Source organism: Hemicordylus capensis, chromosome 1 (genome assembly GCF_027244095.1).
Source record: "Hemicordylus capensis ecotype Gifberg chromosome 1, rHemCap1.1.pri, whole genome shotgun sequence".
In the NCBI taxonomy this organism is placed as follows: Eukaryota; Metazoa; Chordata; class Lepidosauria; order Squamata; family Cordylidae; genus Hemicordylus; species Hemicordylus capensis.
The window spans coordinates 192928166-192942377 of NC_069657.1; the positions used below are offsets into that span (position 1 = coordinate 192928166).

The following is a 14212-nucleotide window of genomic DNA, read 5'->3' on the forward strand; positions in this document are numbered from 1 at the left end:
ATCCAAAGAATGCAAGGCTCAACAGGCAGCAGCACAGGAGGGGAAACAATCTTATCTGGGTGGGAGGGAGGGAGGGGGGAAGCTAGGAGCAGGGCCAGAGGGGAACAAATTAACAATCAAAATCAGAACACAAGGAATCAAATTGCAGCAATAATATAAACTAAATCCTCAGAAACACAACTCAGACAGGCAGCCAGCAATAACAATAACAGAAGTTATTAATTAAAAACCAAAATCAGCAAATATATAAATTTACACAGAAGCAATAATTGAATGAAACTCAAAAAGTGGAACAAAAGGCAGGCAAGGCACAAAAACAGGAAAGCAATGCAGAAGATGGGGGGGGGGGAGGAGGGAAAGCCAAAACTTTGGGAGAAGGGTTGAGAGAGAAAGGGTGAAGAGAACAGAAAACACAACAGGAAAAGTTGGAAAAATTGGGGGGAAAGTATTAAAGAGGTTTGGACAGAGACAGACAGAGGGCAGATGGACAAGGTGGCACACAACAACACACAGAGAGAGCAGAGAGACAGACACACACTAATGTGACACACAGTCAGCAGGGACTCACAGCAGACACCAGCAGCAAAAGAGCAAGCAAGGTCTCAGAGATGATCCCACAACTGCAGCCAAGAGAAGTTTCCAGAGAAGAGGCTTGGGTTTATACAGGTTTGAAATTCCCTCCTTTGGGAGCCCCCACCTTTGCACTCCCCCCACGGCCAACAGGGTGCCAGCTCTCAACAGTGCAACAGCCAAGCAGCCTACCAGACCAAAGGACTCATCCTGGCCAATCAAAGGATCAATAGCGCAGCCAATACAATGCCTGAAAATAGCATCACAAAATGGATGCTAGGAGCAAAAGTTTCAGGAATGAGCCACAAAATGGAGGACACACTTCAAACTTTAAAGGGACACTCCACTGACTCCAGAGACTCAATTGAACTCCCGAACCGGTTCGGGAAACCCGAGCCGGTTCGGAGTCGAACCGACTCGGATTCGGTCCGGATCGGTCCCAGAAGGGCCCGATTCGGTCCAGGATCGAACCGCCGGATCCGGACCGGTTCGGGACGAACCGGTCCGGATCCGGACCGAACCGCACATCACTACAGACAAGTGTTAAAGAACTGCAGAACATAGAATTTCTTTGGATACATATTTATTCCAAAGTAACTAGAAATCTGTCACATATTTTGCTCCTGCAAGATGGTGGTAGCAGTGCTTTTGTACAACCTAGCCTCTTGCTTCAGATTCTTCCTTCTCTAGTTTCAAGCGAGGTGTGTGATACACACACACACACACACACACACACACACATATATATACACATATATATACATACATACTGAGCATTTAGGAGAACAGCCAAGATTATACTTTTTAAAAAAATCTCATGACACAACTACAACTGTAATGTTTTTAAAAATAAAGTTGATTATTCTCTCTTACTCATAATTTGAGAGAAATGTCAGATTTTGTGCCTTGCAGGTATGCAAAACTCATCTAGGAGCAGAAAACACAACTTTATGATTCTTTTCAATATACAGTTGTATACAAACTAAGCATGTCATCAGCATCATAATTGTCCTTAGAGGGTTCCTGTGTAGAAAAATATAGCTCCGTCTTTTAGACTCCAAGAATGCCTGTACTCAAAGATAACATTGCAGGCAGAGTTTCTTCAAAGATCACAGGCCCAGTTTCTGTTTTTTTTTTTAAAAATAAACACAACAACAACAACAACAAAACAGTCTAATTGCAGAGCAGGGACATATGACGACAAAAGGTTATTATTTCAAAAATTATTTCCAAAATCCTGCAAATTTGTACATTATGGCTTTTCCCCAGAACTTTGCATTAGTTCCATTGGGTACACTATTATGAATATGGTAGTTCTGCGTGTGTGTTAGACATTTATATTCAAGCATGGAGTTTATAGTTGGCAGATTTACAGGATGTTCTTTTAGTTGTGAATTTCTTAATATTGTATGTACAGGTGAAACTCGGAAAATTAGAATATCGTGCAAAAGACCATTAATTTCAGTAATGCAAATTAAAAGGTGAAACTGATATATGAGACAGACGCATTACATGCAAAGCGAGATAAGTCAAGCCTTAATTTGTTATAATTGTGATGATCATGGCGTACAGCTCATGAAAACCCCAAATCCACAATCTCAGAAAATTAGAATATTACATGGAACCAAGAAGACAAGGATTGAAGAATAGAACAATATCGGACCTCTGAAAAGTATACAGTGTACTGTGCTTGATTGGCCAGCAAACTCGCCTGACCTGACCCCATAGAGAATCTATGGGGCATTGCCAAGAGAAGGATGAGAGACATGAGACCAAACAATGCAGAATTGCTGAAGGCCGCTAATGAAGCATCCTGGTCTTCCATAATACCTCATCAGTGCCACAGGCTGATAGCATCCATGCCACGCCGCATTGAGGCAGTAATTGCTGCAAAAGGGGCCCAAACCAAGTACTGAATACATATGCATGCTTATACTTTTCAGAGGTCCGATATTGTTCTATTCTTCAATCCTTGTCTTCTTGGTTCCATGTAATATTCTAATTTTCTGAGATTGTGGATTTGGGGTTTTCATGAGCTGTACGCCATGATCATCACAATTATAACAAATTAAGGCTTGACTTATCTCGCTTTGCATGTAATGCGTCTGTCTCATATATCAGTTTCACCTTTTAATTTGCATTACTGAAATTAATGGACTTTTGCACGATATTCTAATTTTCCAAGTTTCACCTGTATTTTCAGAAGTAGTTAAGTGTTTTGATTATATGTTTTAAAAATATTATATCCTATGTATCTAATTCTGAAGTGATGAGGGGGTCTTGAACTAGCACTCTTAACAGCAGGAGCCAAACACTTTCCTCTCTATGCCATCATGGTAACATACCAGAGAAGAGGGCTGCTGACCTCCCCTCTATTATGTGTCAGCAGCACCACTATGAATGGCTTGAGAGTGGTACTGCAGATATCTTCTCAGCAGGTATCAGGTGACTGAAGGGACCAATAGGGTTATACCTGCTTCTATAAAGCTTCTGCCTAAGGCCTGGCTCTTTAGTTTGCAGCCCAGCTGTAATAACACAGTTTGTTTCTTCCAAAAAGAAATGCTTCCTGGAATTTGGTTCATCTTCCTTGATGTGTATGCTACAGCATTTCAGGAAGCAGAAGGTGAATCTATTCTTAATTAGCTTATTAGTTTTTCTGAGAGCTTATTTTTACAACACCAACAGCTGGATGTGAAAATATAATTTATTTAGGCCCCTGCATATAAGTGAATGTGATTGTATTGTCCTTTGCTTAGAAGTGAGAACATATGTTTGCAAATTTTCTCAAATTAACTTTAATTCTTGCTGCATATTTAATAATATTATTATTCCTACTTTGCTTCTTGAGTATAAGAAGGCTATGATAATTTTGGTAATAGTTTAATGACTGGGAAGATAGTAAAACAAACACAATGGAATGTCTTTTTGCATCATTTTCTTGTTTCATAGGCTGGGTTCAGAGGTAGCATGGAACTGCAGGTCCAATGGACCCCTAGATCTGCATTCCCCCCTCCCCCTGCACAATTGGACATTGGAGAGAGGGGCCTCTTTGCATCAGAGAGACTGCAGAGAGCCGAGGGAGCTGGCTGCGCTCCCCTTTTTGTGCTGTGCTGTCCTTGCTTGACAGAAGGACAGGCTGCACAGCCAGTCGGGCTGGGGTGAGGGAGAATCTTCAACTCCAGTCCCCTTGGGCCCAAACTACAGTGTCAGCTTTTGGACGTAATGCTGGCGCCTCAAACCTGGCGTTAGGGATGGCAAAACTCCACTCTGACCAAATGTCAGAGTTTGGTGAGGAGAACCTCGGGTCACTTTTTGCCCTTAACCTCCAGTTTGCCAAGTTCAGACATGAGGGTTTGGAAACTGGAGGTGAAGGGACCTCTGTTTTCCTATTTTGTCTGAACTCTGCCATAGAGCGCGCAACAATCTGAAGGTGGAGAGAATGTGTTTTTACTGAGTGAAACAAAGTATGACCATATAATCAGTTTTAATGATGAGATTACTTAATCCCTAGCAGAAATTCATCTTGTATCTTAGACTAATCCTAAAAGCAAGGGCTGCAATCCAAATAAGTAAGTCAGCATCTTATTTTCTGTAATAACCAGCCAGGTGCCTCCAGTAAGCTGTGGTGGGGCATGACAGCTTTAGGCTCAAGTGCCATGAATTTGTCTAATCCTTTTCTGAAGTCATCTGGGCTAGTGGCTGTCTCAACATTCTGGGGCCGTGAATTCCACAAATTCAGTACGTTGAGACAGCCACTAGCCTAGATGACATGCCTCACCAGAGCTTACTGGAGGCACCTGACTGGTTATTACAGGAAATAAGATGCTGAACTAAATCTTGTTGACTACAACTCCCATAATCCACAGCCCAAAGCCATTGCAGATCCAAAATAAGATGCCGAACTAGATGTTAAACTGGGAATGCCAGTGGCAGGACTGAAGCGCTTTACTTTACTCTGTTACCATAGCAGCTTGCAAACAGTGGGAACGATTGACCTGATTTCAGCTGCATTGTAGTGCTACAATTGCAGATGGCTGAGAGTGACATTACAACTTCAGTTCAGGAGGAATCAAGTGATCTCAAGAGTCCTGTTCAGACATTGTGTTATATTAGTGTAAAAAGGCCTGTACATTCATACATGTTGTGCAAATGACTGTACTTGCATTCATGTTAAATCTGGGCACAGATCCCCTCAAATGCATGATACAGATAGGAAATATGCTGTTATACTTGCATTTAAGATAACATAAAATCTGAACTTTCGTATGGTGTCCCTCAGGGCTCCATATTGTCTCTGATATTGTTTAACATCTACATGAGACCACTGGGGGAGATCATCAGGAGATTTGGTGCAGGGTGTTATCAGTATGCTGATGACACCCAAATCTATTTCTCCATGTCAACATCATCGGGAGAAGGCATAACCTCCCTAAATGCCTGCCTGGAGGAAGTGATGGGCTGGATGAGGGATAACAAACTGAGACTGAATCCAGATAAGACAGAGATACTTATTGTGTGGGGTTGAAACTCGGGAGATGAGTTTGATCTGTCTGTTCTGGATGGGGTCACACTTCCCCAGAAGGAACAGGTGCGCAGTCTGAGGGTGCTTCTGGATCTGATCCTCTCCCTGGTGTCCCAGTTTGAGGCAGTGGCCAGAGGTGCCTATTATCAGCTCCGGCTGATACGCCAGCTGCGTCCGTTTCTTGAGATAGATGACCTCAAAACAGTGGTACATCTGCTGGTAACCTCCAGACTGGATTACTGCAATGCGCTCTATGTGGGGCTGCCTTTGTATGTAGTCCAGAAACTACAGCTGGTTCAGAATGCGGCAGCCAGGCTGGTCTCCAGATCATCTCAGAGAGACCATTTTACTCCTGTATTGAAAGAGCTACACTAGCAGCCAATAAGATTCTGGGGAAAATACAAGGTGCTGATTATAACCTATAAAGCCCTAAACAGCTTGGGCCCTGGGTATTTAAGAGAACGTCTTCTTCGTCATGAACCCCACCACCTATTGCGATCATCAGGAGAGGTCCGACTGCATTTGCCACTGGATTGCCTGATGGCTACTCGGGGACAGGCCTTCTCAGTTGCTGCCCCGATGCTTTGGAATACGCTCCCTACTGAAATAAGAGCTTCCCCATTTCTGACAATTAAAAAAAAAAATTAAGGACACATTTGTTCACCCAGGCTTTTAATTAAATACCGTTTTCATAGTTTTAACATTGTTTTAAAGTATTGTTTTAAGGTTTTAAATTGTTGTAATGTTTTAACTTTTTGCTGTCATTTATTTTAACCACTGTTTTAATGTCTTTGTTGTCATTTATCTGTTTTAACTAACATTTTAACTTTTCTCTTTTTGTTGTAAACCGCTGAGAGACACAAGTTTTAGATGGTATTAAAATATGTTAAATAAATAAAATAATAAGTAACGTGAATAATTGCACCTGTGTACAGATCTGTACCTGTGTACACAGTGCACTCATGGTACAAGTGTTCAACATAATTTCCAAATAGGGCGAAGGCATCCATAGAATTGATTCCAGTCTGGCCAGTGAAGCTGCGGATTCTGGCCCAGTCCCAGTCCTCATTGCTAGGTGCAGACCTGACTGCAGACAATTCCAGCTGCCTGCTTCCGGGCCATGTAACTTGAGATGGACATGTTCCCCCATTCTCTTGCCCTTCTCTAAAACAACGTCCACAGCTTAGTTCACTTAAAGAAGTGGGGCTCCTCCCCCCCGCCCCCGCTGCTGCCAAGAATGCTTTGGCAATTGATCCATGCAATGCTGAGAAACACTTCCAGTCTGCATTTCCCTCCACCAGGTTGAACAAGTTTACTCTTCATACTGTGCCCAAACCTGCCCGTTTACTTGAAGGATGAGGGTGGGTGGGGGAAGGTGACTTTGAATGTGTTATAGTATTGCAGTATGTTAATTCTTGCAATAAACATGACAGTGAAATAAGCCTCCCTATTAAAGAGAGCTCCGATGACAAGTTGCTATATATGAATTTTAAAATTCTCAGTTGACAGACACTATTTCTGCACCTCAACTGTGACAAGAAAAAAGCATCCTAGAGGCTCAGCTGTCCACCTTGTAGTGATCTCCAGTTTCCTGCACCATCTCTGTTGTTGGCATAGACATCACTCTAAGTTACTGACATTGTTCAGACCTGGGCCTCCTTTAAAACTGGCTGCATTTTAACATGAAAATGAAATCCATTCAGCTTGCTGTACTTCTACATGATTCTGCTTTCATGATCACCTTTACGTTCTTGGTTGCCTGCCTGCTTCCGAATGCCATTAGTGCTGTTCTTCTAACTCAAATGCTAATATGCAAAACAAAAGTGAGGCAAGGCATTATGGAAGCTAGGGCTCCAATTTCTGTCCACCTGCTAGAGGAGAGGGGGGCAATGTCTGGTGTGCCAGGTCCCTGGAGCTGCCTTCTTCTGTTGACACTGCAAGCAGCATTTGCTTCAAGAGATGGACCAGAGGGAGACTTGCATGGCTTCAGTCCCTCTTTGGTACATTTTGGGACAAACAAGATGTAGTTCTGATCTTCCTCCCATTTCTTCCTTATCAGAGCTTCATCAAGGTTGCCATTTTATTCAGGTCACTGCCAACTCAACAGTTTAATGGGTTGGGGAAGAACTTCTCCTTTAACCCCATGACTGGCTTTAAGGCTCCAAGATGTTTTTCTTCCTTATCTGAATCCTGTGACTCTGGGGTCTTATTCAGTCCATGTTCTCTTGCTGTCACTACCAGTAACCACCATTAGAGTCAGCATGAGAACACAAGCAATGAAAACAATGGCGCAAACTCCCACAGTCAGCCATGCCAATGGTCTCTGCAGTCTCTGGGGGCCACCTTTTGGGACTTTGTGGGGCCTGAAATGGTCAGAGAATCAGATGGTTTAAGCTACAGATGAAGGTAGTGTTCAAAAGCAACAGACACAGGCTCACTTCTGCCATGCCACCCTTTTCCTGATATTCTGTCTGTGGGCTATGTGTATCCCTTTCTTGGACTCCTAGGCACATATAGGAATTGTGTGATAAACTGAAGTTTTTGAGGAAAAGCTTTGCTCCAACTTGGTATATTGCAGACCTCTTCTTCATCCCCAACCCTCATTCTGCTTACACTCCCTCCCCACTACCACATAGTGTAGGCCTAATTACTTCCAGAGTATGGGCAGAGTGTTGAAAATTGTTGTGCTCATGCACAACAGCTCCCATGCTTTGGAAGCACTGGGGTGGGGTGGGGGCCAGTGCTGCATGCATGTTGTTAGAAGCATGACTGCAGTGTTAGGCTATCAGCCAGTGTAAAATTCAAGCACAGAGGAAGCAGATAAATCATCCAACTCTACAACAAAGATGCAAAGGGTTGAAAAATTGGTCTGGATACTTCAGATGTCTCAGAAAATGCTAACTGTTATCACATGGCACTATCAAATTGTCACTTGCATCCACTTTGAAAGCTACAATAGACAGCGGGAAAGGCAAACACCTGACATTGTCGCTCTGACATAGTGATAGTCATGGCCAATTAAAATGTGGTTAACAATGCAGGTTTGAAAAGGAATTGAACTCTGGTCCTTTGGATGTAATGTTCTTAAATGGCTTGGGGTGTTTCACACTGGCCTTTCGCATTGATTGAGAACAATGGCTACTATGATGCACAACCTCAGATGGGGGTGGGAGGGGATTGCAATGCTGCTGCTGTGGACATGGAAGCAGTGGCACTGCTGGGGAGGATGCAGATGGTGCTACTAGCATTGCCATATAGGGATATGCACAAATCAGTTTTTTTGATTTGATTTGTGCCTAAAACAAATCACCCTGATTTGTTTTGTATCCAAATCTACCGCCTCCAAATCACCCCAGATTCGATTTGTATTTGTTTTGATTCAACTCAGGTTTGGACTGAGAGAGAGAGAAATTTATTTGGTCATTGACCAGCAAATGGACTGATTCGGACCACTTAACAAGGTCTTAGGGGCACCAAATTTGGGTGGTGGGTAGGTCCCCATGGATTCCACCTTCCACCCAAATTTCAAGACAGTGGGACACTTGGTTGATTTTTAATGAATTGTTTTAGTTTTTACTGATTTTGAACATTTCCACCATAGGAAACAATGGGGATTTGAAGTTGCCGTATCCTTACCCTAAAACAGATCCCCAGCTTTCTTTATTTTTTAAGCTAAGCTCTAGCCCTTGTAGACGTGGAGTTATGGATCAAAATGTGCAATCATTGAGCCGGGTCTCATGATCAGTGAGACCCGGTTTGGGGCAGTGAGTGAGCCCTGGGCAGCTGGATCGGCTGCCCACATGATTGCCGGCTCTGTGACAGAGCCAGCGGGGGCTGGGGGTGTTACAGACCAGGCCTGATCTATATACTAAATATGCTCATTAGCTAGTATATAAAATAGGTCTGGGCCAAGTTCTTTTATATTGGTGACCACGTTTGATCTGGAAACAAGGAAGAAAAGAGATCCAACCACTCAAAGATTCAATGGGCTTTATTGAGTATAAAGACTAACAACATAATCTAGCAAAGCAGAAAGCAGAACACTCTATTAATATTAGCAACAGTATTTAAACAGAACATCCTAACCAGTACCAATATATTCCACCCAGTGTGCCTAACTGACATATGTGCGTGCAATTAAATCTTCCTAGAACCTAGTACAGTTTAGATACAGGCGGAAAAAGGGGGAGGGAGGAAGGAAGGCTCAGGGCTGGTATGGTTTTGGGGGGTCAGAAATTAGTAGGGGGGAGAGGTGAAGGGTGTAGGAGAAGGGGAAGGGATGAGGGAATTCCAGGTCTGTATGAGCCGCATATTTACCAGGCTTGAGAATGGTGGATCTTTCAGCTGAAGAGGAGAGACTGTAGCTGGGAGCAGCAACAGAGTGATGGTCTGGCTTCTGGTGGTCAAGCAGACAGTTTGCTCAGAGCAAGGCAGAGAGTGAAGGTGCCATGGCTGGGGAAAAGTCTTGACTTCTCACTGCGCAGTAGAAGTCACAGACAGTTCCTGTTCATGAGCAGAGTTCCTGAGCAAATCTTGCTGTAGGCACAAGATAGTTAGCGTGTGAGCAGAATGCCCGTAGGCACAGAACTGCTCAACTGCCATGTCCAAAGACTCCTTCTTATAGTGGTTCCATCCCTTGATGTCCATTTTGAGTCTTCTGGATCACAAAAGGCATTTATTTCTGCTATCTTCTAAATGTTGTCTTTTAATTACCAAAATTAGCTCAGGATATTTGGTCAGTTCAGAGGGATCTCACTCTCATCTCCTGTTAGCTGTTATCTTGAGGAGGGGACAAAGTCCAAAAGGAAATCTGCATCCCAGATGTGCTAGCCTGGTCCCAGAAGGTGTTAAAAGTTAGCAATTAGTGAGAGGGAGTTAGTTCTATTTGTGTGAGACATTATTTCTTGTATACCTCTATCTAGTGTGTATTTGCAACAAAAGAATATTCAAAGTATCATCAAAAGGGTAAGCATGAGTGAGGCAAGTTAATCAACACATTTGACTTAAGGCAGAAGCATCCTGTTACTGGACAACAGGTTAATTTCAGCAGTGTGAGACTGGTAATTAAGCCTGACCCATTGTCTCAGTGAGTTTCCGCAAACCCTGATAAACAATGCTAGATTCCCCTGCCTCTACAAATCACTGACCAGGCAGTCATGAGATTCACCTCCAGAACTGAACTCTTAATATAAATGAAATCAGACATAGGCCTATATTCTATATACGTATTAGTATTTTGGGGTGCTCATAACATAGGGACCCCCGGCAAGCTCCAGCATGCCCTGCGCGAGTGCGCAGGGCATGCTGGTGAGACCCCTGGAGCTGGGAGGTGGCTTTTCACCTCCCCTCCGGGGGTCTCCTCATGAGTAGCCATGGCGTGGAGCCGCGCCACGGCTACTCACAATCAGAAAGCCCAGGTTTGTGGAGCTCTCGCTCCACAAACCCGGGCTTTAGGGAGGGCTACCAAAGCGGGTGACTTGCTTGTAAGCCACTGGGCACGCCTGTGAGCCCGGTGGTTTACATGATCAACAAAAATTGGGGTAGGTTCTCCTAGCCTGATTTTTGTTGATCGTGAGAATAGCCCCATAATTTTTCAATGTTTTGATTCTCTAGTGTATAATAACTTTCCCTCAATGAATCCCTATGAGGATTCATTGCACACCTTCATTTCTTCTGTTCATTTTGACTGTCACTGGACAGTGCCAAGTGTCAACTGCCATGTGTCGTGTCAATACACACACACACACACACACACACACACACTGGGGTACTCAGTTTATTTTAAAGGTATTTTTGAAGTGTTTAGATTCTTTGGTGTCTTCATTACACACCTTCATTTCTTCTGTTCATTTTGACCCCACTGTTTTGCAGGTGGGGAATTAGTGGTATCTCATGTTCCAACTACTCCGCAACCCACAAGCCACTGGGTACTCAGTTTATATTTTAGGGATTTTTGAGGTGTTTAGACTCTTTGGTGTGTAATGAATCCTCATAGGGATTCATTATGAGGAAAGGTTATTAGACACCAAAGAGCCTAAACACTTAGAAAAAATCCTAGAATATAAACTGAGTAGTACCCCACTGCCTTGCGGGTGGGCGGGAGGTGTAGTTGGCACATGGCAGTTGACAGTCAGCACTGTTGAAAAGACAGTCAAAATGAATAGAAGAAATGAAGGTGTGTAATGAATCCTCATGGGGATTCATTGAGGGAAAGTTATTATACACTAGAGAATCCAAAAACTTGAAAAATAGTGACCACACATTTTGCTCCATAACTTAACTTCTACAAGGGCTAGAGCTTAGTTTTTTGTTTTTTTTTAATGAAAGCTGGGAATCTGGGGGAATTAATAGGAGGGATCCAAATCTCAAATTGATTGGAATCGAATCAGGCATGAATCAGGCATGATTTGATTTGTACTCGAATCTAGCCAATGGACAACAGGGGTGATTTGTCTCCAAATCAGTTAGATTCGGGTACAAATCGATTTGTACCTGAATCAATTTGCACATCCCTATTGCCATAGTTTCTTTTATTCACCACAATAGGAGAAACTACAATAAAACTGTTAGTGCAACCACCATCCTCCCCAGTGATGTTGCTGCTTGCATGTACTTGCCAGTGTTGTCTCATCACTGTGTTGAGGCTACGCATCATGTCAGTGACTTTTTGTTACCATATCGTCCATCACCATGTTTCAACATCAAGGTCACTTTCAGAGGTGTTCTTGGGTGCTGCTCCACACCAGTGAAACTCCCCTTGGAATTCCACCAAGCTATAGACATGAATAGTTTCTGGAGGTAGTGTCTGAGCCTCCTGTTCAAGCTCCCTCTTGTTGACCCAGGAGCAACATGTTATGAAACTGTTTAATCTGCCTGTTTTGTCATTGCTTCATTTACATATTTTAATTTAAAATGTCTCTTTGTTTCAAACATGCCTCCCATCCTGAGCCTTCATGCAAGCAGGATACACATTTAAATAAACCATCAAAATGTAGGACAAATTGCAAGTTTTCACCTGGCTGACCTTAAAGCAGTTTGATTGGGTTGCTTGTCTTCTAGTTTGTGTTATTTCAACATCCTTGCATACATTTACATTATTAAAACATGCTAGAGCACAGTGGTCAATTTTTCCTTCAGTGAGAGATAGCTACCCTGAGGATAGATGATTAAGGTGAGACAGAATCTCTTGTGCTGTCTGGATGGCAGGAGAATGAAAATATGTTCCTATTTTTCCCTTCAGCCTGAAGGGAAGTATATAATATATGTATCGTATTGGCAGACAAGTAAAATAAATAGATAAAAATGTATAGCCAGGTCACTACATTCACTCAGCCTTGCTTTCTAATGGTGCCTACAAAGCAGAGAAAATATATTCTTCACTTGGCTTTGATTTGTGAAAGTTAAGCATGAATTCCTAATGTGTTGTCAGGAATTTGAAGGGCACACTATTGTTCATACAATCCTCAGTAGCAGATATTAATAAATCAGCATCTCTCAAAAGTTTACCCACAGGGAACATGATTATAATGTACAACTTGAGATTCATGGGCACTTTACATTTTGGGGCCTGAGCTATGTTATTTATATAAATAATGCATTTCCCCCCTGTCCAGTGTTTGTCTTTCATTAAAAGCTATGTTCATTCTATTTTTGCACAACATCATACCACATTCTGACATGTTTTGTAAGCTCTGTTCTCACCATGCTCTCCTGCCATCATAAAGCCATTACTGCAATATCAATCTCTCCTGGAGTTTAGCAAGAAAATAGAAGGGACTCAAAGCCCGATCATCTCTTTATATTTTGTAAGTGGGTTTGTGATATCAAATCCATCGTGCATTCAACAGAATCATTCACATAAGCATGGAGCACATCTGGGGGAAAAGTCAGTAACATGCCTTCACCTGGGGATAAAGGTGCAGCTATACCAAATAGCCCATATTCAGAAGGCTGATTCCAGGCCCAGTGTCACAGGCAGCATCCTCAGGCAGTTGCCAAATCAGCATCCCAAATCTCCTATTACAGATGCCTGTTCTGTCTCTGAATACTCCCTGGGACTCATCAGCCCCTCTGGGTCCCAATCTAGGTTTATGCATAGCCTATGCCCAAAACCAAACCTGTACCCAAAACCAAGCCAAAACACAAAAGACAAGTGTTAGGGTAAGTGATTGCCTGGGAGGGCTACCTTGGGCAGTGTGTCTGCTAGCAAGCCCATATCTGGGCCCTCCAGGTTCTAAGCTAGGCTTGTGCACAAACAGATTTGGGGTGGGGGGAGGGGAGAGCACAGAGGCAGGCACTCAGCTGGGAGTTTCCAAGGCAATATTGAGGGAGTGTCAGAAATCCCACTTTTGGAAGCAGTCCAGGTTCTGGGTGGCCTGACCAATTAAAGGGGTTCAAAGAAAAGAAAAGTGCTGGAGTGGGTAAATTTCAAGTTCTCAAAAGGTGGGAATAGAAATAGCAATATCTTGTCAGAAGCGTTGAAAGGGTGAGTCAGCACTACCAGGTGTGTGTGTGTGTGTGTGTGTGTGTGTGTTGGGGGGAGCCAATTCCGTCTTAGCCAATTCAATCAGTGGCCAGAAGTTGCTCTGATTGCATCAAGGTAGGGTTGGTTGGTTGGTCTGCCAGAACATTTCCCTTGTCCTGGAACCCCAGCTTGCTGGGCTAGCAATTTAGCCTTAGTGTAATATGATGTAAAATAGAAGGACATAATTTAACTGAATATGTTAATCAAATCCTAGACCTTACAAGGAGGTGTTCAGAATAAAATGTTAAATTAACAGATTTTTTTTTAATATTCTGCCAGAGAGACTTCAATGGATACATTACATTTTTGAATCAATAGAACTGGTTGATTTAGAATTTCTGATTTCTAGACTTCAGGATTTTGATTGAAGATCAGATGCAATCCCTAGTAGAGTCTCTGACCAAAAGAATCAGGTTAAAGCATTTCAAACCAAACAAAAGAGCAAGGTGTGTTGGCTGTGTAAGAAGCCAGGCTGTTTACAAGTAAATAGTTCTCAGAACAAAAGCCCTGGCCAAAGCAGCCCTGCTGAAAGCAATTCCAAGAGGGGTGTGATAATACATACATGCAGAAGCTGGAGAGAGGGTGACGGAGAGTGT

The 14212-nt window shown here is 42.9% G+C and overlaps 1 long non-coding RNA gene across 1 annotated transcript in view; it reads left to right on the plus strand.

Moving 5' to 3' along the window:
- The first annotated feature begins 3096 nt into the window (after positions 1 to 3096).
- LOC128331329 (uncharacterized) overlaps positions 3097 to 14212 on the plus strand; it is a 47331-nt gene continuing 36215 nt past the window's right edge. Inside the window, exon 1 of the long non-coding RNA XR_008310280.1 lies at positions 3097 to 3193. This is a non-coding gene — a long non-coding RNA (uncharacterized LOC128331329). The remainder of the gene's footprint in view (positions 3194 to 14212) is intronic.